The sequence below is a fragment of the Carettochelys insculpta genome, chromosome 4, assembly GCF_033958435.1.
Source record: "Carettochelys insculpta isolate YL-2023 chromosome 4, ASM3395843v1, whole genome shotgun sequence".
Lineage (NCBI taxonomy): Eukaryota > Metazoa > Chordata > Testudines > Carettochelyidae > Carettochelys > Carettochelys insculpta.
This window is the reverse complement of record NC_134140.1, coordinates 313,875-340,722: the sequence shown is the minus strand read 5'-3', so window position 1 is coordinate 340,722 and position 26,848 is coordinate 313,875. Positions and strand designations below refer to the sequence as shown.

At 51.5% G+C, this 26,848-nt stretch overlaps 1 protein-coding gene across 2 annotated transcripts in view; it reads right to left on the bottom strand.

Moving 5' to 3' along the window:
- The window catches only part of LOXL3 (lysyl oxidase like 3), a 92,000-nt gene extending 65,254 nt beyond the window's left edge, over positions 1-26,746 (bottom strand). Inside the window, exons 1-2 of one of the 2 annotated variants that reach the window (XM_074992111.1) lie at positions 26,637-26,746; positions 25,150-25,330 (exon numbers count right to left, since the gene is read on the bottom strand). The gene's annotated coding sequence lies outside the window, so the exon portion shown is untranslated. Of the gene's footprint in view, positions 1-2,128; positions 2,202-25,149; positions 25,331-26,636 lie in introns of those variants that run through there. The other variant, XM_074992110.1, reaches the window with a different exon arrangement.
- Between the last annotated feature and the right edge of the window lie 102 nt (positions 26,747-26,848).

Below are 26,848 nucleotides of genomic sequence, written 5' to 3'. Positions count from 1 at the left end.
TTTTAAATCTATTTGCCCCAGACCCCAAACGGCCCCTCAAGCATTAAACTCACAACCCTGGGTTAGGAAGCCAATGCTCAAACTGCTGAGCTATCGCACCCCCCACACCACACTGTGCACCCAACATCCCTCAGCACAACCACCTTCAGTGCACCCCACACCCCTCAGCACATCCTGCCCCCACACTGTGCACCCCACACCCCTCAGCATAACCCCACACTGTGCAACCAACATCCATCAGCATAACCACCTTCAGTGCACCCCACACCCCTCAGCATAACCCCACACTGTGCACCCCACACCCCTCAGCATAACCCCACACTGTGCAACCAACATCCCTCAGCAAAACCTCCTTCAGCGCGCCCCACACCCCTCAGCATAACCCCACACTGTGCAACCAACACCCCTCAGCAAAACCTCCTTCAGCGCGCCCCACACCCCTCAGCATAACCCCACACTGTGCACCGAACACCCCTCAGCACAATCACCTTCAGCGCACCCCACACCCCTCAGCATAACCCCACACTGTGCAACCAACATCTGTCAGCATAACCACCTTCAGTGCACCCCACACCCCTCAGCATAACCCCACACTGTGCACCGAACACCCCTCAGCACAATCACCTTCAGCGCACCCCACACCCCTCAGCATAACCCCACACTGTGCACCGAACACCCCTCAGCACAATCACCTTCAGTGCACCCCACACCCCTCAGCATAACCCCACACTGTGCACCCCACACCCCTCAGCATAACCCCACACTGTGCAACCAACATCCGTCAGCATAACCACCTTCAGTGCACCCCACACCCCTCAGCATAACCCCACACTGTGCAACCAACATCCCTCAGCAAAACCTCCTTCAGTGCGCCCCACACCCCTCAGCATAACCCCACACTGTGCACCGAACACCCCTCAGCACAATCACCTTCAGCGCACCCCACACCCCTCAGCATAACCCCACACTGTGCACCGAACACCCCTCAGCACAATCACCTTCAGCGCACCCCACACCCCTCAGCATAACCCCACACTGTGCACCGAACACCCCTCAGCAAAACCTCCTTCAGCGCGCCCCACACCCCTCAGCATAACCCCACACTGTGCACCGAACACCCCTCAGCAAAACCTCCTTCAGTGCACCCCACACCCCTCAGCATAACCCCACACTGTGCACCGAACACCCCTCAGCACAATCACCTTCAGCGCACCCCACACCCCTCAGCATAACCCCACACTGTGCACCGAACACCCCTCAGCACAATCACCTTCAGTGCACCCCACACCCCTCAGCATAACCCCACACTGTGCACCGAACACCCCTCAGCACAATCACCTTCAGCGCACCCCACACCCCTCAGCACATCCTGCCCCCACACTGCACACCCAACACCCCTCAGCACAACGACCTTCAGTGCACCCCACACCCCTCAGCATAACCCCACACTGTGCAACCAACACCCCTCAGCAAAACCTCCTTCAGCGCGCCCCACACCCCTCAGCATAACCCCACACTGTGCACCGAACACCCCTCAGCAAAACCTCCTTCAGCGCGCCCCACACCCCTCAGCATAACCCCACACTGTGCACCGAACACCCCTCAGCAAAACCTCCTTCAGTGCACCCCACACCCCTCAGCATAACCCCACACTGTGCACCGAACACCCCTCAGCACAATCACCTTCAGCGCACCCCACACCCCTCAGCATAACCCCACACTGTGCACCGAACACCCCTCAGCACAATCACCTTCAGCGCACCCCACACCCCTCAGCACATCCTGCCCCCACACTGCACACCCAACACCCCTCAGCACAACGACCTTCAGCGCACCCCACACCCCTCAGCACAACGGCCTTCAGTGCACCCCACAGCCCTCAGCATAATCCCACACTGTGCACCCCACACCCCTCAGCACATCCTGCCCCCACATCGCACTCCACCCCCACGCCCCTCCCCAGTAAAACGAGCCAAGTTCTGTGAAAGCGGGACGCGAACCAGATGTGCCTCCCCGCGAGCCGGGCCGGGAGCCAGACACCGCGGCGATGGGCTCCCGCCTCCCGCCTCCCGCCCCGAGTCCGACAGAGCCCGCGGCCAGCCCGAGCGCCCGGCCCGGCCGGAGTTACCTGGCGCGCCCCTCTCCCGTCCGCGGAGCTAAGGGCGAAGGGCTGCGGGCTGCTCCGCGGGGCCTGCGCTCGCTGCAGGGTGGGGCCGGGCCGGGCCGGGTCGGCCGGCCCCTCTCCCCGCCCCCGGCCGGAGCCCTGCGGAGCGCGGGGCCCCCGGGAGGGACCGGCTCGGTCCGCTCTTCGGCCTCTGGGCGCTGCGGGAACTGGCCTCAAACCCCATCGCCAGGGGCCGCTCGCGGCAGGACAGGCTTCGGGGGGGGGGGGGTCCCAACCGCACAGCCCCTCCCCAGCACGGGCGCTGGGGGGCCAGCCCCACAGCCACAGCTGGCACTGGGTGTTGAAAGGGGGCAGCCTCACCCTGGGCAGGCACTGTATATTGGGGGCCAGTCCTGCAGCCCCATCCCAGGCTGGTGCTGGGTACTGGGGGCAGCCCCACCCCAGGCCAGCACCAGGAGTTGTGTGAGACCAGCCCTGCTGCCCTATTCCAGGTCAGTGTTGGGGGAGGGCCACAGCCTAGCAGATACCCCGGGGCCAGCATTAGCAGGGAGGGCCAGCCCCACCCTGGGCCCCAGCCGTGTATGGATGCCCACTCTGATGGATCTAGGTAAATGCATGTCTGCTGATGGGGTTTCAATGTCCATCACTGCAGGGTTCAAGGTCTCCTATTCTGCCCCAGTCCTCTGGTCCCAGGAGTATCTGGAAACAGGGGCCCCTCCCAGATGAAGAGGGAGGGTTCAGGCTCCTCAACATGCCAAGGAGGGGGCACAGAAGCAGCCCCCTGGCAAGAGATTGCTGGTGAACTGCAGAGAGCTGATCCCTGACAAGCCCCAGTGTAAGGGCTGAGGCATTTTTCTGTAGCAAGCCGCAGCAGCCACAGGAGGGCCCAAGCAGCTCCCAGCGAAGAAGCAGAGTCACTTCCTCACATTCCATGGATATTGCATCAAAACAGTGTAATACTGGGCTGGGACAGAGGCGCTCCTGTCCTAAGAGCACCCACCTCCACCAGCTAAAGCCACAGCAACAGCTTGGAAAATGTTATCCGAATGCATTCTGCCCAGCAGAAATCATGTAACAGCTGTGGCTGTACAGTCTATATTCTCCTGTTTTACCCGTATGGTCCCCACTTCTTTATTATTCATCTGGAGGGCTCTGTCTGGGTCTTTAATTGTTTGCATCTGTTACATAATTAATTTTGCAAGGGTTGAATCAACCGAGGTGGTGGGTCTGATTGGGCAAAGAAGTGGCTGTGACTGGTGAGAAATATCGTTTTGTTGTACTTTAATGTAAAACAACTGGTGCAGGTTCAGCTAAGCAGGACTCAAGTTTCACTATATAAATCGAGGTCCAAAAGGAATTTCTTTGAAACCTAACTCTGGGGCACAGCCCAGGATCAGCACTGCCCGACTTCCACAGCCTGCAAATCACACTGTGTGGAAGTTTGAGCCCCCAATGACTGCATCCTAACTGGCCAGCCGGAAAGTTTGTCTGCCTTGCTGGGAGTGGTGAGCATTGTCTGCCGGGTGTGGTTTCTGTTTTGGTAGCTGTTAATAAATAGAGGTTAAGGATATTATTGTGTCAGGCTCTTGCAATGGTAAAAAGACCCTCAGAGAATTATGCCCTGAGCGCCAGGAACTGGAAAAAGAGTGAGGATGCCTAAACTAGCCCATGAAAGGATAAAGCTGGGGTGCCCTAGAGCAGGGCTGTCCTACACAGGGTCTGGGCAACCCCCCACCCCATTGCATGCCCTGCCCCTGCTCCACCCCTAAACCCCCTCCCCTGAACAATGCAGCCTGGGAGATTACAGGGGCTTCATGTGGTGGCAGCAGGAGGGTAACCCTCCAAAATAACCACACAGGCGGTGTGTGCTGTATCATAGAATCCAAAGGCTGGAAGGGACCTCAGGAGGTCATCTAGTCCAGCCCCCTGCCTACAGCAGGATCAACCATAAGTACATCATCCCAGCCAGGACTATGTCAAGATGGGACTTAAAAAACCTCTAGGGATGGAGATTCCACCACCTCTCTAAGGCTGTGTCTACACTAGCCCCAAACTTCAAAATGGCCACGCATATGGCCATTTCGAAGTTTACCAATGAAGCGCTGAAATGCATATTCAGCGCTTTATTAGCATGCGGGCAGCCACGGCACTTTGAAATTGACGCGCCTTGCCACCGCGCGGCTCGTCCCGATGGGGCTCCTTTTCGAAAGGACCCCGGCTACTTCGAAGTCCCCTCATAAGGAGCCTTTCGAAAAGGAGCCCCGTCGGGACGAGCCGCGCGGCAGTGAGGCGCGTCAATTTCGAAGTGCCGCGGCCACCCGCATGCTAATAAAGCGCTGAATATGCATTTCAGTGCTCCATTAGTAAACTTCGAAATGGCCATTTGCGTGGCCATTTCGAAGTTTGGGGCTAGTGTAGACACGGCCTAAGTAACACATTCCAGTACTTCCCCACCCTCCTGGTGAAATAGTTTTTCCTAATATCCAGCCTACACTTCTCTCTCTGTAACTTCAAACCATTGCTCCTCGTTCTGCCATCCATCACTACTGAGAATCTCCCTGGACACTCAGTGGAAGGTTAAAGGGTGACAGTTCTGAAACAAAAAAATTTTAAAAATCAAATGGAGAGAGAAATCTCTGAACTGCAATTTATTTACAAATTTGACTCCATTAACCATGGATTAAACAGAGACTGGGAGTGGCTCGCAGTTTACAAAGACAAAAGAGAGGGAGCTGTGCTAGTCTATATACTATCAAAACAAAAAAGCAGTCAAGTAGCACTTTAAAGACTAACAAAATAATTTATGAGGTGAGCTTTTGTGGGACAGACCCACCTCTTCAGACCATAGCCATACTAGAACAGACTCAATATTTAAGGCACAGAGAACCAGAAACAGTAATCAAGGTTGACAAATCAGAAAAAAATTATCAAGGTGAGCAAATCAGAGAGCAGAGGGGCGGGGGGTGGAGAGGAGTCAAGAATTAGATTAAGCCAAGCATGCAAAAGAGCCCCTATAATGTCCCAGAAAATTTGCATCCTGGTTCAAACCACGCATTAATGTGTCGAATTTGAATATGAATAGTCTCTATACCATGGGTCAAATCATAAAGATGTCATCAATGTATCTTAAGTAGAGGAGGGGTATTAGGGGATGAGAGCTGAGGAATCATTGTTCCAGGTCAGCCATAAATATATTAACATATTGTGGGGCCATGCAGGTGCCCATAGCAGTTCCACTAATCTGGAAGTACAAATTGTCCCCAAATTGGAAATAATTGTGGGTGAGAACAAAGTTGCAGAGGTCAGACACCAGATTGGCCATGTTGACATCAGTGATGGTATTCCTGATTGCTTGTAATCCGTCTTTATGTGGAATATTAGTGTACAGAGCCTCTACATCCATAGTGGCAAGGATGGCATTGTCAGGAACTTTTCCGATGTTTTGTAATTTCCTCAGGAAGTTGGTGGTATGTCACAGATAGCTGGGAGTGTTGGTGGTATAGGGTTTGAGGAGGGAATCAACAAACCTGGATAGTCCAGTGGTAAGGGTGCCAGTGCCCTAAATGATAGGGCGTCCGGGGTTTCCAGGTTTGTGGATTTTGGGAAGTAAACAGAATAATCCAGGCTGGGACTCAGATGGTGTGTCTGAGTGAATAAGGTCTCAGGTAGCAGCAGGGAGTTCCTTAAGCAGTTGTTGTAATGGAATTCCAAAGTAAGACCAGCGGAGAGAGGTCTGTAAAATGTGGTGTTGGAGAGTTGTCTGGCTGCCTCCTGTTCATAGTCTGACTTATTCATGGTAACAACAGCACCCCCTTTGTCAGCTGGTTTGATTATAATATCTGGGTTATTTTTGAGACTGTGGACAGCATAGCATTCAGCATAATTGAGATTGTGTCTCATTTGGCATTGTTTGTGTGTAATGTCAGCCTGAGCATGGTTGTGGAAGCATTGTACCTAGAAATCCAGACTTTCACTATGACCTTTGGGGGAGTCCACAGAGAGTTCTTCTTCTTTTGCTGTTGGTAGGTGGGTAGAAAAAGTCAGACTGTTGTTCATAGGTGTGTTGGAAAAATTCCTTTAGATGGAGGCAGCGAAAGGAGGCTTCAAGGTCACCACAGCAGTTTCTTTGCTCTGGGTGCTAATAGCTCCCCATTAGACTCTCACAAAGACTCACACCCCCGGTCTAATCTGACTTGTTTTTTCCTCTTTTGATAAGTACTGTTGATACTGGGCCATTTCCACCTTCCTGCATAGACCTTGTCAGCTCTGGCCCTCCTTCTTACTGGTACCCCACTCTTTAAATACCGCTCTGAAACAGCACCCCCACTCATGCATCTGATGAAGCGGGTCTTTGCCCATGAAAGCTTATGCTCCAAAATATCTGTTAGTCTATAAGGTGCCACAAGACTTCTTTTTGTTCTCGAAGCTGCAGACTAACACGGCTACCTCTCTGATACTGAGAACAGCCTTCCTCCATCTTCTTTAGAGCCCCTGTTCAGGAAGTTGAAGGCAGCTGTCAAGTTGTCCCTTGCGTGTCTCTTCTGCAAACTAAATAACCCCAGATCCCTCAGCCTCTCCTCATAGGTCATGTGTGCCAGCCCCCTAATCATTTTCATTGCCCTCCACTGAATCCACACCCTTTCTACATTGCGGGGCCCGGAACTTTAGACTAAATACTCCAGACATGGCCTCACCAGTGCCAAGTACAAGGGAATAACTTCTCTAGATCTGCTGGAAATGTTCCTACTAATGCACCCCAATACGCCATTAACCTTCTTGGCTACAAGGACATGCTGTTGACTCACATCCAGCCTCTCATCCACTGTAATCCCCAGGTGGTTCTCTGTTGCACTGCTACTTAGCCAGTCGGTTCCCAGCCTGTAGCAATGCCTGGGATTCTTCTGTCCCAAGTGCAAGACTCTGCACTTGTCCTTGTTGAACTCTATCCCTACCCTTCAACATATCTACTGCTCTGCCTTGCCTTGTTGTCCTGTGCACCCCAGCCAGCAGCATTCTGCTTCTGGATCCGCGGTTCTTTGCTTCCCCTACTGCTGAGAAGCCACAGTAAAGGCGTCGTGGCAGGGCAGAGCAGGCTGTCAGCAGGACCTCGTGCACTTTCCCAGGGCCCCTGCTTTGCTCCCCAACCAACTGGGCCAGGGATTACCTGGGGCAGGCTATGACAGTGGTGGTGGGAATGGCAGCAGCAGGGGTTCGCCTCTCCTCCCCCCAAACTCAGCATGTGACCAGTGTAAGCAGGAGCAGGCTCCACACTGCCCTGCTGCACGCTCCTGGCCCGCTGTGCCCTGCTTCTCCATGAGCAGCAGGGAATGGAGGCTGCTTCCCACTGCCTCAGAGAAGCAGGGCTCAGCAGGCTGGGACTTGGGAAGGTGTGGCATGGCGGAGTGGAACAGGCTGCTGCTGGCACCATCTGGGTGGTGAGAGTGGGGGGACCTGAGGGGAAGCAACCCCCTGCTTCTGCTGCCATCTGCTGCCACCATCGAACCCCGCCTCAGGTAATTCTGCCTTATCTTGTCCATAGGATGGCTGGCCGACTGCCACAGGGCCTCCAAAAGCATGTGGCCTGGGGCAGCCTGCCCAGCTCATCCTTTGGATGGAACAGCTCTGGATGTCAGGCCATTGTGGCTCCCACAGCCCACATGGTGAGTGTGAGGAGGTGACCCCTGCTGCTGCTGCGCCAGGCCCCCATAACTGCCAGGATCCCTCCAGTCCACAGGACAGTTTGGGCATCTTGTGGTGGCCATGACTAAGTGCAGGACCTGGATTGGTCACCCTGATTCATCCAGCGGATGGGACAGCTCTGCCCTAGAGTGTGGGTCATGAACAAGTGCGTGGAGCTCCTGTTGTCCCAGCCCCATCTTTGTACCCTCATCCTAATTTAGATGCTTCCCCTTCCTGGGGGTTTCTAAGGGCTCTACCAGTTTGTCTGCACAAGGGAGGCTGTCTCTCTGTTCTGCAGAACCTCTGCTGAAGTCTGTGGCACGCTGTAAGTAACAATGAAACTCACTGTCATTCCCTGCAACAGGGTCTGTCACAGAAGCAAAGAGACTCCAAGGCATGTTCCCAGGCCCCAGTCCTAGTAGGGTTGGCAGTTGCCAAAACCCTGCAATTAATACAAGAACTCACAGGGAGGGAGAGACTTGTGCTGGGATAGCAGGGAGACTCGGGGGGGCGGGCGTCAGGACTTGGGGCACTGGTACAGGATGGATCTTTCGCAATTGCCCTGTTCTGTTCATTGCCTCTGAAACATCTGGCCACAACTACTGCTAGAAGACTAGATGCTGTGCTAGGTGGACCGTTGGCCTGAACCAGTGTGGCCATTCTCATGGTTCAGTCAATACTCTCTCAAATGGACTCACACAGAAAAATTATAATAGACAAAAACACCCCATCACACATGGGTGAACACTTCACAGAATGACTACTTCTTGGAGCAGCTTGTCCCGGAACCCAAAAAAGGAGGAGGAGCAATTATGACTTAGTCCCAAATGGAACCCAGGATCTGGTCCAACAGATGAATATAGCAGGACTGCATAGGAATAGTGACCAAAACATAACAACGTGTAACATCCCCATGGGTAGAAAAACACACCACCAGCCCACCATGATAGCACCTAATTTCAGGAAGGGGAACTACACAAAAATGGGGTAGTTAAAATGAAATTTAAAGGTACAGTGCCAAAAGTGAAATTCCTGCAAGCTGCAAGGCAGTATTTTAAGACACAATAAAGGAGACTCAATTAAAATACATACACCAAATTAAAAAAATAGTGACGGTATCAAAAATTTGCCACCTCCAAATAAATAACAAAACAAAAGAAGCACGAAGTGGCAAAAAGGCAGCCTTTAAAAGGTGAATAGTAACAGAGAGGTGGCCATGTTAGTCTGTATTCTAACAAAACAAACCAGCAGTCATGTAGCACTTTAAAGACTACCAAAATAATTTATTAGGTGATGAGCTTTTGTGGGGCAGACCCACTTCTTCAGATCTGGAGATATAATATTTCTAGGACAGCACTGATGGTTTTATAATACAGAGATTCAAAAAAGAAAATTTAAGTGAAAACCGCCAAATCAGATACACAGAACTTAGGGGGGCATGAGGTGTGTCAAATGCTAAGTGTCCTGCCTGAGATCATTACAAATATCAAGGGTAGGGAAGCTGTCTTTGTAGTGCATGAGATAATTGCTATCTCTGTTAAGGCCAAGACTCAATGTATCCAATTTGAGCATGAACTCCAGTTCACACATCTCCCTTTGAAATCTGCTATTAAAGTCTCTTTGTTGTAGGAGGAATATTCTCAGGTCTTTAACATTACAAAGACTGCTTCCTTACCTTTAAAATGTGGAAGTTAAATCCTAGTGAGGAAACTAAAAAGAAGCATAAACTCTGGCAAGTGAAGTGTAAAAATATAATTCGGAAGGCCAAAACAGAATGTGAAGAACAGCTGGCCAGAGACTCATAAAATAACAAGAAGAATGTGAAGTACATCAGAAGCAGCAGGCCTGCTAAATAACCAGTGGGGCCACTGAATGATCAAGACGCTAAAAGAGCATTCACGGACAATAAGCTTTGCAGAGAAACTAAATTAATTCTTTCCATTGATCTGTGTGGCTGTGGATGTGAGGAAGAGTCCCAAACCTGAGCCATTGTTTTAAGTGCCAGACCTGAGAAAACTTGCCCAGACTGAGGAGTCAGAGGAGTTTTTGGAACAAATTGATCATTTAAACAGTAATAAGTCACCAGGACCTGATGGTATTCACCAAAGAGTTCTGAAGGAACACAACTGACAAATTGCAGAACTACTAACTGTGGTATGTAACTGTAGTGGGGAAGCTGCTCCCCTCTGGCCACAGAAGGGTAAAAGCAGGCTTTGGGGCACAAACACAACCAATCAGAGTGGAACTAGAGACAGCCAATCAGGTCAGGCTGGGCCCTATATAAAGACTGCTGGGTAATCAACTGGGTGTTGTGGAGAACAACAGCAGATGCTTCAAGGGATATTAGATGGACACCTTTTTCCACACTGGAAGACTCTGACTTTGTGGATGACCTTGCGTTGCTTTCCCACACCCATCAACACACACAGGAAAAGACACAAGGCCTGTGCACCTTTGGATGCCAGGTTGGACGAAGAGTTAGAGCCAAAAAAACCCCCGAGATTATGACTGTCAACATAGATTCACCAGCAGCAATCAAGATAGATGATGCAGACTTACCCAGCAGAGACAGCTTTATGTCCTTAGGCAGCAGCATCATTCACTGCAATGGAGGCACCAAGAACATCCACAGCAGACTAAGCAAGGCCAGAAATGTCATCTTAAGTATGAACAGTGTATGGAGAGCTACACAGTACTGTGTCCACACCAAGCTTAAGCTGCACCATAGCTGTGTCATATCAACACCACTATGCAGCTCTGAGTGATGGCAGATGACAGAGTGTGACCTTGCCAAGCTCTCATCCTTTCATAACACTAGTCTTCACAAGAAAGTTCACATCTTTGGCCAAAGAAATTTCCATCCACAATCTGCTCCTGTGTTGCCACCAGGACATGACCACTATCCACATGAGAAGATGCCGGAGATGGATAGGGCACGTGATGAGAAGGGAGACAGACACCATTGTAGAGATAGCACTTCCCTAGATGCCTGAAGGATGGTGGAAACATGGGAGTCCCCAGACAATACGGGGGCGTACTAACTAACTAACTTACCTGGAGAAGGGAGAATGAGCTGGGTCCCACTAGGGGATGGTGGTGCCAGGAGCACCTCAGAGAAAGCAATCTTTAGCAGGCACTGAGAAGCTCCAGCCTGATACCTGTTGGACTTGATGTAAGAGAGGAGAAGGTACAAGGGTCACAGGGAAGTGCCCTCGCAATTGGAACAGACAAGCAGGGAGAAGGAATGCAGATGGTTACTGCCAGGGGTCTGTGGGTTGGGATCCAGCACATAGCCAGTGAGTAATATTGGCTGCTGGTGCCCAGACTCATGAATATTCACAGCTAGGTGCTCTGCTCCAGCAATGTTCAGAGACCCAACGCTTTCAGCATTGGAACGCCACTTCTCACAGAGCTGCAAAGGACCTAATACAGATCAGTGCCTGAGGCATCAGCTCACACCAGATGATCTATCTCTCTGTTACTATTCAGGTGATCCCTGGCTTCTCTAGCTGTGCAGCAGAAGAGAAGAGGGGACGAGGATGTGACATGACTGGCAGCCCCCCTTTCCCAGCACTCCCACCCCTGGAGTGACAAGGATGGAGGTTTCTTGTAGTGCAAGATCAGAGGCTAGACCTTGCCCCTGCCCAGCTGCCCGAGGTGCTTCTTGGATGTCTCATGCATGGCTGCTCTTAAAGAAAATGGCACCCTGAGCAAATCTGCATCCTCTGTGGCTGTGGTGCCCTCCTTTGCCCCAGGTCTCCCATAGGCTCCCCACGCCCCCTCTCACAAACCCTGCACTTCCTTCTCTGTACTATGCTCCCTGTGCCCCAACCCCTGCACTCCTGTGCCCTTTGCACTGTGTCCTTTCACTCCCACCCCTTCCACCTCCTTCCACCACGTGGGGAAATTGACCCGCCTGGATGCACAAGGCAGCTGGCATTGCTGCTCACTCCCACATTGGACAGCTGCTTCTTTAGCTCAGGTAGCCCAAGGGGTGCACAAGGGAAGGAAGAAAAACACAGTTACTGCCTCAGCCCAGGTGGGGAAGTGAGCTGAGTGGCAGGAGTCCTGGAGTTGTGCAGTAGCGAGATGGGGGAGGAACTGTTCCCATTCCATGTTTGTGACTTTAAATATGGATATATCAACTTACAAGTTAGGTGGGGGAAGGGAAATGGAGCGAATCATTCCGGGCCCCGCCAAAAATTATACAGACCCGCTGCTCCTGACCCAGGTTAGTGGGCGAACCTGGGTTCCCACCTTGCCGTCATGGAAGAAGGCTGTTATAGGCTGCAGCTTGCCCCTTAGGCAAGGGGATAGACGTTGGAGCTACATCTACCGTACCGCACTCTTTCAAAAGATGAGCTTCCAGGAAGAGACCCCACAGAAGACCATCTTTTGAAACGGTGCATCTACACACACAAAGCAGCTCAAGCCTTCGATCTGCCCTTTCAAAAGGCCACTCAGCCCTTTTCAAAAAGAGTGTCCACATACCCAAGGGCACTCTTGTGAAAGAGTGGAGCAGGAAACGCTGCAGACAGGGTCACATGGCTGACAAGCCCCTCCAGGACCCCCAGCCAGCCACTCTCTTAAAGGGCCACCTCAGACACATAAGAACGGCCATACTAGGTCAGACCAAAGGTCCATTCAGCCCAGTATCCTGTCTGCCGACAGTGGTCAGTGCCAGGTGCCCCAGAGGAGGTGAACTGAAGACAATGATCAAGCGATTTGTCTCCTGCCATCTGTCTCCAGCCTTTGACTAAAGGCTAGGGGCACCATACTTTACTCTGGGCTAATAGTCATTTATGGACCTAACCTCCAAAAATTTATCAGGCTCTTTTTTAAACTCTGTTAGAGTGCTGGCCTTCACAGCCTCCTCTGGCAAGGAGTTCCACAGGTTGACTGTGCGCCGGGTGAAGAAAAATTTTCTTTTATTAGTTTTGAACCTACTACCCATTAATTTCATTTGGTGTCCTCTAGTTCTTATATTATGGGAACAAGTAAATAACTTTTCAATATTCACTTTCTCCACACCATTCATGATTTTATATACCTCTATCATATCTCCCCTCAGTCTCCTCTTTTCTAGACTGAAAAAGTCCCAGTCTCTCTAGCCTCTCCTCATATGGGACCCATTCCAAACCCTTCATCAGTTTCGTTGCCCTTTTCTGAACCTTTTCTAACGCCAATATATCTTTTCTGAGGTGAGGAGACATCTGCATGCAGTACTCAAGATGTGGGTGTACCATAGTTTTATGTAGGGGAAGTAAGATATTCTTCGTCTTATTCTCTATCCCTTTTTTAATAATTCCTAACATCCAATTTGCTTTACTGACTGCCGCTGCACACTGTGTGGATGTTTTCAGAGAACTATCCACTGTAATTCCAAGATCCCTTTCCTGATCTGTTGTATCTAAATTTGCCCCCATCACATTGTATGTATAATTGGGGTTATTCTTCCCAATGTGCATTACCTTACACTTACCCACATTAAATTCATTTGCCATTTTGCTGCCCAATCACTCAGTTTGCTGAGATCTTTTTGAAGTTCTTCACAATCTACTTTGGTTTTGACTATCCTGAACAGCTTGGTATCATCTGCAAACTTTGCCACCTCACTGCTTACCCCTTTCTCTAGATCATTGATGAACAAGTTGAACAGGATTGGTCCCAGGACTGACCCTTGGGGAACACCACTAGTTACCCCCCTCCATTGTGAACATTTACCACTTATTCCAACCCTTTGTTTCCTGTCTTTTTACCAGTTTCCAATCCATGAAAGGATCTTTCCTCCTATCCCATGACCACCTAATTTACATAAGAGCCTTTGGTGAGGGACTGTGTCAAAGGCTTTCTGGAAATCTAAGTATACTATGTCCACTGGATCCCCCCGTCCGCATGCTTGTTAACCCCTTCAGAGAACTCTAATAGATTAGTAAGACACGACTTCCCTCTACAGAAACCATGCTGACTTTTGCCCAACAAATCATGTTCTACGTGTCTGACAATTTTATTCTTTACTATTGTTTCTACTAATATGCCCGGTACTGATGTTAGACTTACCGGTCTGTAATTGCCAGGGTCTCCTGTTGAGCCCTTTTTAAATATTGGCGTTATATTAGCTGTCTTCCAGTCATTGGGTACCGAAGCTGATTTAAAGGATAGGTTACAAACCACAATTAATAGCTCTGCAATTTCACATTTAACTTCTTTCAGAACCCTTGGGTGAATGCCATCTGGTCCTGGAGAATTGTAACTGTTTAGCTTATCAATTAGTTCCAAAATCTGTTCTACTGACACTTCAGTCTGGGACAGTTCCTCAGATTTGTCACCTACAAAGGACGGCTCAGATTTGGGAACCTCTGTAATATCCTCAGCTGTGAAGACTGAAGCAAAGAAATCATTTAGTTTCTCTGCAATGGCATTATCTTCTTTGATTGCGCCTTTTACATCTCTATCGTCCAGGGGTCCCACTGCTTTTTTAGCAGGCTTCCTGCTTCTAATGTACTTAAAAACATTTTACTATTGTTTTTTGAATTTATGTCTAACTGTTCCTCAAAATCTTTTTTGGCTTTTCTTATTACATTTTTACACTTAATTTGGCAGTGTTTATGTTCCTTTCTATTTTCCTCACTAGGATTTGACTTCCCCTTTTTAAAAGATGCCTTTTTATCTCTCAGTGCCTCTTTTACATGGTTGTTAAGCCACGGTGGCTCTTTTTTAGGTCTCTTACTGTATTTTTTAATTTGGGGTATACATTTAAGTTGGGCCTCTAATATGGTGTCCTTGAAAAGTTTCCATGCAGCCTGCAGGGATTTTACTTTAGTTACTCTACCTTTTAATTTCTCTTTAAATAACCTCCTCATTTTTGTATAATTCCCCTTTTTGAAATTACATGCCAGAGTGTTGGACTGCTACAGTGTTCTTCCCAACACAGGAATATTAAACGTTATTATATTATGGTCACTATATCCAAGCGGTCCTGTAATAGTTACTTCTTGGACCAGATCCTGCGTTCCAGTCAGTACTAGATCGAGAATTGACTCTCCCCTTGTGGGTTCCTGTACCAGCTGCTCCAAGAAGCAGTCATTTAACACCTCCACCCTGCACACATTGAGGCCCATGGAGCTGAACAATGCAAAGTGGAGCCCATGCATGGATCTGATGGCTATCCACTCCTGATGGATCCAGATCAGCAGTTTCTGGTACTGGAGCTGGCCTTCCTAGGTACTGTGGTCAGGCCAATATGGTTACGGCTGCCCTCCACCTCCTCCAGGGGACAATGCCTCCCCCACCTGGGATCCCGCCGGCACCACCCCCAAGTGCCTGGTGTATTTGGAGCCACCCCAGCAGCACAGACTGGTGGGAACAGCTAGTGAGGGGGATAAGTATCAGAGGAGGTAGCCTGTGCCTGTGCTGGAGAGAGGCAGAGGTTCCACAGGACATGCGCGACGCTAACATCATAACCTTGTATAAGAGCAAAGGAGACAGAAGCGAGTGCAACAATTACCATGCAATCTCCCTCCTAAGCATCACTGGTAAACTGTTCGCTCGCGTCATCCTCGGCAGACTCCAGAAGATTGCTGAGAGGGTGTATCCTGAATCACAGTTCGGATTCCGCGCAGAGAGATCTGCCGTCAACATGGTAGTTTCTCTGAGGCAGCTGCAGGAGAAATGCAGGAAGCAGAGGAAGCCACTCTATATTGCCTTCATCGACCTAACCAAGGCCTTCGACTTGGTCAGCAGGGATGGACTGTTCAAACTGCTCCACAAGATAGGTTGTCCACCACGGTTACTCAAGATGATCCAGTCTTTCCACGAAGACATGAGAGGAACCGTCCAATATGATGGCACATTATCGGATGCTTTCAGCATCAGGAGCGGCGTCAAACAAGGATGCGGCCTTGCTCCGACACTGTTCGGGATCTTCTTCGCACTCCTCCTTAAACACGCCTTTGGATCTTCAACAGAGGGCATCTTTTTGCACACAAGGTCTGACAGAAAACTGTTTAATCTTGCAAGGCTGAAAGCTAAATCTAAGGTGCGGGAAGTCCTCATCAGAGATATGCTGTTCACAGATGATGCTGCTGTCGTGTCACACACAGAAGACCAGCTTCAGAAGCTGCTGGATCGGTTCTCCAAAGCATGCAAGGACTTTGGGCTCTCCATCAGCCTAAAGAAGACAAATGTACTTGCTCAGGATGTTGCTGTTTCTCCATCATTCAGCACTGACAACTATACGTTAGAGGTCATCCACGAGTTCATTTACCTCGGGTCCACCATCACTGACACCCCGTCCTTGGAGACTGAGCTAAATAGGAGGATCGGTAAAGCAGCCACAACTCTGTCCAGACTCAGTGAGAGAGTGTGGAATAACAACAAGCTGTACACTTACACCAAAGTGCAAGTCTACAGAGCCTGCATCCTCAGCACCCTCCTTTACTGCAGCGAGACTTGGACCCTGTATGCCCGCCAGGAAAAGAGGCTGAACGTCTTCCACTTGCGCTGCCTCAGGCGCATCCTTGGAATATCGTGGAAGGACAGACTGTCCAACACTACCGTCCTTGAGCAAGCTGGAATCCCAACTATGCACACCCTCCTCAGGCAGTGGCGGCTCCGCTGGCTTGGCCACGTCCACAGGATGAATGATGGAAGGATCCCAAAAGACATCCTGTATGGCGAGCTAGCCTCTGGCAAAAGACCTCCCGGATGCCCCCAGCTGCGCTACAAAAATGTTTGCAAGAGGGACCTCAGGGAAGCAGACATCAAGCCAGACAGCTGGGAGGAGCTGGCAGACGATCACAGCAGATGGAGGCAGGAACTATACAAGGGCCTTCAGAAGGATGAGTTGAGGATCAGACAGCTAGCAAAGGAGAAGCGAGCCCGCAGAAAGCACAGCAAGGACCTGCCAGACACCCATTACATATGCAACAGATGCAGCAAGGACTGTCACTCTCGTGTGGGTCTTCACAGTCACAGCCGATGCTGCAAATGAAGATGCCAAACAGAACTACGAAGGGTGCGATCCATAGTCTACGTAGACTGAAGGATGCTACTACTACAGCCAAGTTAGTCTGTATCTTCAAAAACAACAAGAGGTCCTGTGGCACCTTGTAGACTAATATATTTTGGAGCAAAGCATATGGCTTTGTCAGGCCATAGGACTTCTTGTTGTTACTGATGGGTTAGTGGGATGATGTCAGATGGATCCAGAACTTTAGGATGAGAAGTGAACCTTCCAGGAGCTCTTCCACTGGCTTGCCTCCGTCCTGAGACACCAGGACACCTGCATGCTGCCCGCCCTCCCCCTCAAAAAGAGGGTGGCCATTGCCATCTGGCTACTGGCCATCCTGGACAGCTACTGGTCTGTGGGCATGCTCAGGTAACACCCTCCACAGGGAAGGAGGTGGGAGCTCCTGAGCAAGGGGGACATGTGGTGGCTGGAGGCATAGGGCAGGGGTCTGGAAAGGCCATGGAGGAGGGGACAAGGCATGCCCCGTCATGCTCTCACAAGAGCACACACCTTCCCTCCCACACAGGTCATCTGCACAATCAATGTGATGCTGCTCCACTGTGTTGTCCATGTGGGGTATGTGGACACGGACGTCAAGGGATTCACCACGCTCAGCTTCCCACATTGCTCCAGCGCCCTGGACGAGATGCACCTCCCCATTCGTGCCCTGGAATACCACGCCGGCAGCTACATCAACAGAAAAGGCTGCCACTTAGTAATGCTCCAGGCACTGGTGGGCAGCAAGGCTGACTTCATGGATGTCTATGTGGGGTAAAAGGGCTGGACATATGACGTCCATGTGTTTTGGAACTCTGGGCTCTGTCGCCACATGGAAGCTAGGACATATGTACCCCCCAGGAGTCCCTGTGCTTGGTGGTAGCCACTGCCGCCCTGGCTGATGCAGCCCTACACAAGCAACACAGACCCCACCCAGGAGTCTTTTAGCACCTGCCTCAACCAGTCTCGCAGTTCAGTGGAGTGGGCCTTTGGAAGCCTGCAGGGCTGGTGGAGTGCCTCCTCACGTGCCCAGAGTTCAGCCTGCAGAACACTCTGCAGTGATGAGCACCTGCTGTGTTTGCCACAATAAAGTGGAGGGCAAGGGTGAGGCATTCATGCAGGGGTGGGCAGCTGAGTTCAGCCCCAGTTACGAGCAGCCAGTCAGCGCTCCGAGTTGCCAGGCTCAACAGGATGGGGTCCACATCTGGGAGGCCCTCCATATGAGCTTCACTCACAGGCTTCAGTGCCCCACATCCACAGCCACCCCACACAGGCTGCTTCAGACATACACCCTTCACTGTTTCGCCATCTAGAGCACGGGGTACAGGGATGGTGCAAAAATAAACTGTTTATCGAAAACTATGGACACTGATTTTTGAAAACAGTGAACAGAACTATTGACAGTGGAGACCAGGAGCAAGCTATGCACATGGGGAGCTGTGGAAAGGGAGGCCTCACTCTGGGGAGGTGGAAGGGGGACATCAGTCAAGGATGGGGGTGAACAACCATGAGCCCCATTGGCCCTGGGATCCCCTCTCCAATCCCCAGGTTTGGTGTCCCTGGCAAGGCTGGGATGGGGCAGGAAGCACAGGGAGCTAGGGCGGTGGGAAGGCTCCAGCAGGTTCGGGCTTGGCGGGAAGGCGGCAGTGGGGGTGGGGCAGAGGCCAGGACAAGGCAGGCCAGATGGGCTCAGTGCTCCCTCAGGACACACATCATATCCCTGAGGTTGGCCATGGGCTCCTCTCAGGTCGTCTGCCACCATGCCATGTTCACCTCCTCCAGGCGGACGCACTACTCTGCCACTTTGGCCTGGGGGCATCATTCCCCAACTGCCTCCATCCCCTCTGGCTTTGGGCCTGCTGTGGTGCTAGTGATAGGGGGTGCCTGGATCCTCTCCACCACCTGGGATGAGAGAGGGGATGGAACTCTCCTGGCCCTCCAATGGCACAGCTGTATGGATAGTAAGGGAGAGATGGACAGCATGTCAGTCCCTCAGGACCACCTGTGGACCATGCCCCCCACTCCCTGGGGGCAGCAGCCCCAGAATCATAGAATCCTAGGGCTGGAAGGGACCTCAGGAGATCATCTAGTCCAGCCCCCTGCTTCAAGCAGGATCAATCCCCGCTAAGCGATCCCAGCCAGGACCTTATCAAGCCAGGACTTAAAAACCTCTAGGGCTGGAGATCCCACCACCACTCTAGGCAACGCATTCCAATGCTTCACCACCCTCCTGGTGAAGTAGCTTTTCCTAATATCCAACCTACACCTCTGCCTCTTCCCATCTTCCCCCCACCTTCCCATCCAATGGCACAGTGGCCATGGGGTACCGCAGGCGCTGAGGGAGTCCCCGGCCATGTGGGGAAGGCCCCAGGCATGGTTTGGCCCCATGCACCCTCTCTCTGCATGTATGGCTCGCAGCACTGTCCATGGGGATGGATGCCGAGTGTTGCCAGTGGCCATTACGGTGTGCTGCCGGGAGCCACGGCCATCTGTGCCATGTCTGGCCTGGGTTCACTGGGCGTCTGGACGGCCCACTGGCAGATATGGTGCCCGGTCCACCTATTGGGGTGTTTGTGTGTTTTGCTAGCTACTTATCAGTGGGTCCCTCACTGAGATCCAGTGATGCCCACTTGCCGTCACCCGTCTGGATGACCATGAGGGGAGATCGATGACCAGGTCCACTTCCTCACTGGATCACTCTGTGGGCACCACCATCTCCAGGAGGGTGGTGTTGCCCTGGGATCCTGGCTCCTCCATGTCTTTGGGGTACGGCTCATCTGCTGTCGAGGATGGTAGTCAGTGGTGAGGTATCCCGGGACCCCAGGAGGCTCTGGATCTCCCTGTAGTAGCAAGCAGGTCAGGGGACCTGCCCCTGAGTGGCCAGCACAGTCCCAGGCCTGTGCGTAGCCCTGCCAGAGCTCCTTCACCTTGCTCCTCACCTGGTCTGGGGTGTGGGCAGGGTGTCCCCAGGCGGACAGTCCAGTGCAAGTCTGGCAAAAGCAGCCACGTTGCAGCACTTGCTGCCCATCTCCAGCAGGACCTCTTCTTCCTGCCTCAGTCCTAGGACATCCTGCAGCTCCAGCTCAGCCAATGAGGGTGTCCATTTTTGGGAGGCTGCCCAGGCTCCTGTGATCCCTGTGAGGGTGTGAGGTGAGGCCTTGGGGCTCCTGAGGTGGCTGGCTGCTGGCGATGGTGGTTTGGAGCTGTTCGGGGGTGGCTGTGACGGCCTGCTGAATGCTGCTCATGCCTGTGCTGCCAGCATGCTCTCAGCTTCCCGACGCAGGGTTTCTGGGTGCGTGCGGCTTTAAATGTGGCTGGATGCAGAAACCTGCCATCCGCCAGGGTGTCTCCGCACCCCAGATGGCCAAAAGAGCGGCCTGTTGAGAGTCTACACATGTTCCTTCAGGAGCCTTTTGAAAGGGGGAGCTCTTCCTGGTACAGGACCCGAGGAGTGTTTTCGAAAGCGGCACCACATTCCTTCAATTTCCTTTCAAAAGGGTGTGTTTTGTGTGTAGACGTTCTACATGCTCTTTCAAAAGAGAGCCAGATTTTCTGAATGTACTTGGAGTTTGAATGGGGGAGGGGTGCGGGTTCAGAAATTCTCAGCACCACCAAAATTTTTGCAAACCTGCTGCCCCTGCACCAAGGTTGATCCTGGGACCCTGTAACTTCTGCCAGGCAGAACATAGTGTTGGTGGGATAAGATCTGGTATGCAGCACCACCTTATGACTTCACAGTACTGGGCTGTTCATCACTCCATGGGAATGGGCTGCTGTTGTTGCTTGGAGCTAGGTGGGAACAGCTGGGCAACAGGGAGACAGGTCTCTCTTGATGGCAGCTGGGAACGGCTGTAGGCTACCCAGCAGAGAAGCCTGGTGGGGGGTGAGCTACCAAGGAAGTAAATGGATGGGTGTATGTGACTTTACTAACTCATCCCAGACCCTAAGGAAGGATATTGTTGGCATGAACAAGACTTTTGTGAGTTATTGAGGCAGGCCCCCTGCACTGACCACTGGCCAGAAGGGAGTGGTAGGAGACAGCTGCCCAGTGACAGGTGGTATAGTTGGCAAGCGCAGAGACCCAGGCCATCCTGACCAATACACAAAATACATATCTGCAGAGGGCACCACAACATTCAGGGCACAAAATTGCCCCACATTTCATGGTGCCCAAGACACCTACATACATAGTGATGCCAGCTTTGGTGGCCAGACTCTTCACCTTGCTTCCCCCAGCCCTGACAGGCTGCACCCCACAGGGCCATCTCTATGGGAGTGCAGGGCTGGATCAACTCCCTGCTCTACCCCCATTCCACTCTTTCCCCCAGACTCCCTCCCTCAGCAATGCAGCCTGGGAGATTGGGAGGGGTGGGGCTGGTGCCAACAGCAGGGGTCAGGCCATCCCCCACACTAATCAGTGGGAAGCAGGGCAAAGCAGTGCCAGCCCACTCTGCTCCCCTAGCCCCCAACCGCATCACTCTGCTTCCTCTCCACCAGTGAGTGAAGGGACAAGGGGCTGGCAGAGTGGGCTGGGACTAGGTTGCTTTGCTTCCTGCTGCCTTCAGTGAGTACAGGAGTGGTCTGACTCCTGCTGTGTCCCTGAGCACAGTTCCTGTCATGGTGTCTGCTCCCCCACATGGGGGTGCAAAGGTTTGTGCTGTTTGGTGTACAGCACCAAAACTGCTAAGGATGTCCCTGAGAGAGATATCCTCCCATCCAGAAAGGAGCTTGATGGTCAAGGGAAAGAGACGCAGAGGCTGCTATCCGGTCATTGGCTGAGCCACAGCAGGAGATCTAGTGTTCCTTCTACAGCCCCTGCAGAATTGGCAGGCAGCAGAGTGCTGCCAGGAGATCGCTGGTGCCTGCAGAAGACGAAGCACCTGCAATGTTTAAGAACACAAGAAAGGCCTTACTGGGTCAGACCAACTGTCCCTCTAGCTCAGTGCCTGTCTTCTCACAGTGGCCAATGCCAAATGCTCCAGAGGGACTGAACAGACCAGGTAAGCACTGAGTGATCCATCCCTCTTGTCCATTCCCAGCCCTGACAAACAGGCTAGAGACACCCTCCCTGCCCTTCTTGGCTAATAGCCATGGATGGACTTACCCTCCACGAACTTATTCAGCTCACTCACCATCTTGGCCTTCACACCTTCCTCTGGCAGAGGTCCATAGGTTGACTGGGTGTTGTGTGAAGAAATACCTCCTTTTGGTTATTTCAAACCTGGTGCCTATTAATATGGGGTAAGGTGTAGGGAGTAGGGTGACCCCTTACTTCTTCAGCCACAAGAAATAACATTTCCTTATTTACTTTCGCCACACCAGTTGTGATTTTTTTAGACCTAAATCATATCCCCTTTAGTCATCTTTTTCCAAGATGAACAGCTCCAGTCTTTTAATCTCTCCTTATATAGAAGCTCTTCTATTTTCCTAATAATTTTTGTTGCCTTTCTGAATTTTTTCCAATGCATCCTTTTTGCAATGAGCCAACCACATCTGCGTGCAGTATTCGAGATGTGGGTGTACCATGGATTCATATAGAAGCAATATATTTTCTCTCTTATCTGTCCCTTTCTTGATTCCCAAAACTGGTTGCTTCTTTGACTACTGTTGAACACTGAGCAAATGTTTTCAGCAAACTACCCACACTTGACTCCAAGATTTTCTTTCTGAGCAGTAACATCTAATGTAGACCCCAAGACAACATGACGGTGTACTACTGAAGCAGATATGAAGACAATGAACTGCAACTGGGACACACTGGAGAAAATGGTCAAAGACAGAAAGAAGTGGAGGACCTTCGTTGCTGCCCTACACACCAGTATGCCTTAACAGGCTTTAACCAACTAACCATTTTATCTGTGTAGTTGGGATTGTTTTCCAGTGTGCATTAATTTGCATTTATCTACATTGAATTGAAACAAAGGGTGGGAATGAACAGTTCATTTTCTGAACAAAGAAGGGTAACAAGTGGTGTTCCCCAAGGGTCAGTCCTAGGACCAATCCTATTCAACTTATTCATAAATCTAGACAAAGGGGTAAGTAGTGAGGTGATAACGTTTAAAGAACAATACTAAACTGTTCAAAATAGTCAAGACGAAAGCAAACTGTGAAGAACTTCAAAAAGATCCCACCAAACTGAGGATTGGGCAACAAAATGGCAATGAAATTTAATGTGGACAAGGGTAAAGTAATGCACATTGGAAAAAATAACCCCAAGTATACATACAATATGAAGGGATCTAATTTAACAACTAATCAGGAAAGAGATCCTGGGGTTATTGTGAATAGTTCTCTGAAAACATCCATGCAGTGTGAAGCAGCAGACAAAAAAGCAAATAGGATGTTAGGAATTATTAAAAAAGCGACAGAAAATAAGACAAAGAATCTTTTACTGCCCCTTTATAAAACTATGGTACACCCACATCTTGAATACTGCATACAGATGTGGTTTCCTCACCTCAAAAAAGATATTTTGGCATTAGAAAAGGTTCAGAAAAAGGCAATGAAAATGATTATGGGTTTGGACTGGGTCCCATATGAGGAGAAGTTAAAGAGACTGGAACTTTTCAGTTTGGAAAAGACGAGACTGAGGGGGGATATGATAGAGGTATATAAAAATCATGAGCGGTGTGGAGAGGGTGAATAAAGAAAAGTTATTTACTTGTGCTCATAATATAAGAACTAGAGGACACCAAATGAAATTAATGGGTAGCAGGTTTAAAACTAATAAAAGAAAGTTCTTTTTCAGACAGCACACAGGCAACCTGTGGAACCCCCTGCCAAAGGAGGCTGTGAAGGCTAGGACTATAAAAGCGTTTAAAGAAGAGCTAGATAAATTCATGGAGGTTAAGTCCATAAAAGGTTATTAGCCAGGGGGTCGGAATGGTGTCGCTGGCCTCTGATTGTCAGAGGCTGGGGATGGATGGCAGGAGACAAGTCGGTTGATCATTGTCTTTGGTCCACCCCTTCTGGGGCACCTGGCACTGGCCACTGTCAGCAGATGAGATGCTGGGCTAGAACAACCTTTGGTCTGACCCAGTATTGGCCATTCTTACGTTCTTACCTGCTACTTTGTTGCCCAGTCATCCAGGTCTGAGATCCTTTTGTAGCTGTCTGCAGTCTGTCTGGGACTTCAACTACTCAAGATGTTTCACCTACAAACGTTGTCCTTTACTGTTTACTTTTTCTAGATCATTTATGAATATACTGAAAAAGACTGATCCTCAAACAGACCTGGGGCACACCACCATTCCAAAAACTGGCCAAGCGTACCTACCCTTTTTTCCCTATCTTTTAGCCATTTACCAAACCATGAGAGGATCTTCCTCACTATCTCATAATAGCTCACCTTGACTGAGAGCCTTTGGTGAACTCTTTCCAAAGACTTTCTGAAAAATCTAAGTAAATGCTGGACCCCCCTCCCCACTTTCCCAAAAACTCATTGAGCCCCCTCAAAGAATTCAGGTAGGTAGTAAAGGGAAATCATACCTCATCAAAAAACGACTCTTCCCCAACAAATCAGGTTTATCTGTGTCTGACAAGATTGTTTGCTTGTTTTTTTTAACTATAGTTTCAACCAGCTGGAACAAGTTTCAGAAGTGGAGCAGTGTGCCCAGCAGGTAGTGAGAGCCCTTGGAGTGGGACTGGGAACAAGATGGTGCAAGGGGATGTGGAGGTCCCCCCACAAGTTCTTAAAAGGTAAGTGGTAGTCAGATTTCCCTTGATGGGTAGCTGTGGAGCTGCTTAACAAGCCCCATGCAGGGGTTCAGGGCTGCCACACACAAAACTGCTGCGGCCTTCTCTTGCCCAGCCCTGGCAGCTCCCTGCTGGGGCCAGAGGAGAGATGTGTTCCTCCTGCCACAGCATCAGGGCCAGATTAAGAGAGGAACATCGGGGGCTGCAAACCTTAAAGATTGTGTATTCTGGAAGGTCCAGCCCTTCAGTTGGCCAAGGGGGAGATCCATGCGCTCCCCTCCAGGTGGAGCCATGTCACTGCAAGCACCAGGAAGCTCTGTCTTAGCACCGCTGGCCCCACATCAGAAGAGTGTGGACAAGGATAAGAAGGCTATTTTTCAGCATCCCTACTAGAGGTTGAACCTCTCTAATCTGGCACACTCTCATCTGGCAGCATCTGTAGTCTGGCATGATTTTAGTCAGTGGGATATTCACTTACCATGAGCGTGGCCAAGTTGCTCATGGTCCCATAAAGTTTGTTTACAGACACCTGTCCTGGCTCTCAGTGTTTTATGCTGTTATTTAGCTGTAATTTACCCCTAAATGTCTTCTAAAAGCCTAGTGAGCAGCAGAAGTGTTGGTAATACTGCTAGACAATACTCACCTCCTGTGGTCTGGCAAATTGTCTTATTTGGCACCGGTCAGGTCCCATGGGTGTCAGACTAGAGAGGTTCAACCTGTGCCAGCGGTGTTCCTGTGCCACTGATGGGCTGCTGGAGTAAGCTTCACCATCACAGGTACCACTCCAAGCGCCCCTGCAATCTTTCACCTCCTCCCTCTTAGTCCTGATCAGACAAGGAGAAAAAAGAACACATAACATGACCACTTACACCAGCTCAGTGATTCCAAACATCTCTTGGGAGTGAAACTTTGTCTCTCTTCTCCCCTCCGTTTGCTTTTTCCTTGTCTACCTTATTTTTTCTTTCTGCCTAATCAGCACCTGTTTAGTCTGTCATGACTGCATGCTTTGGAACACTTCCATCAGCCTCTACCAGATGGACATTGCTTTTAGCTGCTTTACATAGTCAGATAGTGCAACAAGTTTGTCAGGACTCAGCAGCTGAGAAGGCCATTTGTTGTGTCAAGTGGCAACTGTTTGGGGAAGGACACAAGGGGGACACTGCCCACATGGCAGTCACCCCCCATGACTCCTCCCTGTGCCACCCCTAGCCTGAGGGAGGGTGTAGGACAAAAGGACAACCCTGTGCCTGCTCCTTTCCTTCAAGTCTCCACCCCTGCTCTACTCCCTCCCAGCCGCCCCCTGTACTTATTCCGCCCTCCACCAGCGAAACAGCCCAGGAGCCTGGGTAGGAGGGCTGACACCAGAGGCAAGGGGTGGGCCTGCTTGGACACTCAGCAGCAGCAGCGGGAAGAAATGTTGCCAGGCCGAACCTGTTCTTCTCCACCCGCCCCCAGCCATGCTGCTCTGCCTCCTGTGGGGGGCAGCTCCCGCTGTCCATGAGCCGTGGGGTTGGGAGCCAAACCGAGATCCGCTGGGGGTGCGGGTAGGGCAGCTGGAGAGCCCTGGGGGCAGAGGAGGACAAGGCCCCCGGAGGCGGGAGAGACATGGTCACAAAGCAGCACCGCCCTGAGACCCCGGCGCAGGGCCTGAAGCGCGCCCCGGCAGAGATGGGGCATGGGGCGTGTGCGCCCCGGCACACAACCCTCCGCCACTCGCCGTCAGCCTGGGGATCACATCCCCAGCGCCAGGGACGGCTTTTACTGGTCCAACTTCTTCCGGGACAGAGGCGCCTGGGCGCCAGGCAGAGCTGCTGGGGGGGCTGGGGCGCTGCCCCCCGCCAGCAGCGGGGATCGCCCTGAGCGCCTTGTCTCGCCGAGGCCCGCAGCTTCACCCGCGACAGGGGGTGTCGGCCACATCCCGGACGGCGCTGAGTGACGAGGCCCAGCTTCCCTAACCATGGCAGCAGCTGCGCGCCCGCCCGCCTCTGCCTCCCTCGCTCCGGGGCCTCCCGCGGGTCCCTGGCTGCCCCACAGGGGAGACAGGCCCGAGGCCGCACACGTGAGGCTGGGGTCGCTGGAGCCCTGCCTGCCCCCCGGGAAGCCAGGGACTGGCACCCCCAGTGCACCGACCAATGGGGACACGTGCCCACTTCGCGTCTCTCGCTCCGTAGTGCCGGGCCGGGCCGGGCCGGGCCGCCCTTCTCCCGCAGCCCAGGGCAAAGCCGGGACCCGCGCCAGCCGCTCCGATAGCCGGGTGATGGGCAGCGAGCTACGCCCCACCCCCCGCAGCGGCCTTTGCTTCCCCCCGGCCCCGGCCGCGCGGGGCCCCGCCCGCCACCGGC